Consider the following 804-nt stretch of genomic DNA (forward strand, 5'->3'; position numbering starts at 1 on the left):
GAACTAGCACGAATTCTCAAACAAACTGCCATAACAGGAGGTGATAGTACAGGAAACAGGAAAAATAATTACAGAATGGTCATAATGGAAGCAGGGGCTCCTGCAACCCCGTGGGGTGCGCCCCCCAGCTTGGACACAAGATCCACCACATATTAGGAGAGAGGCTTAGGAGACTTAGCACGGCATCTCCATCACTCTATCGAGACAGGAATCTGTCCCAGTGTGAGAGAACGCCTCGATTGACAATAATACTACTTAGAATATTAAGCATATTATTAATATCTATTTATCTGCATTCCCTCTCTATCAGCACTACTATGGGGCAAGAGTGCGGTAGGGGTTCCAAGCAACGCCTAATATGCTAAGAGGTGAGGCTATCTGACACATGTTGTCGTGATCAGTCAGCAAGTTTTAAGCAATTCAAGCAAATACTAATAAGTTCTCTTTCTGTCCTTCTATACTTTATACTGTTGGCAGTGTGAAACGGAAACTACACCATTATTTTACTGGTAAGCTCTATTTTGCATGGTTATATAGCATGGGGTGATGTTAGCATTTGTTGAAGTTCAAATAGGCATGGAAGCCATGCACACAGCCAATATAGGGTGATTCAACAAGAAATAAGTCAGATGAGAAATTACGTGAATGAAGGAACTAAACTGATAAAATATACAAATTCTCAACAAGAATATGAAACTGGACTCTTACTCTAAATTCTAATGAAGAATACAAAATAATAATTAATTACGTAATGAAAACAATTATATCAATGAAAGTTGCCACAAAACAAAAGGAAATAACACG

The 804-nt window shown here is 38.7% G+C and overlaps 1 protein-coding gene across 1 annotated transcript in view; it reads right to left on the reverse strand.

Moving 5' to 3' along the window:
• Nucleotides 1-804, reverse strand: part of LOC119588950 (DNA-directed RNA polymerase III subunit RPC3-like) — a 13,560-nt gene that overhangs the window by 12,477 nt on the left and 279 nt on the right.

This window comes from Penaeus monodon, chromosome 24 (assembly GCF_015228065.2).
Source record: "Penaeus monodon isolate SGIC_2016 chromosome 24, NSTDA_Pmon_1, whole genome shotgun sequence".
In the NCBI taxonomy this organism is placed as follows: domain Eukaryota; kingdom Metazoa; phylum Arthropoda; class Malacostraca; order Decapoda; family Penaeidae; genus Penaeus; species Penaeus monodon.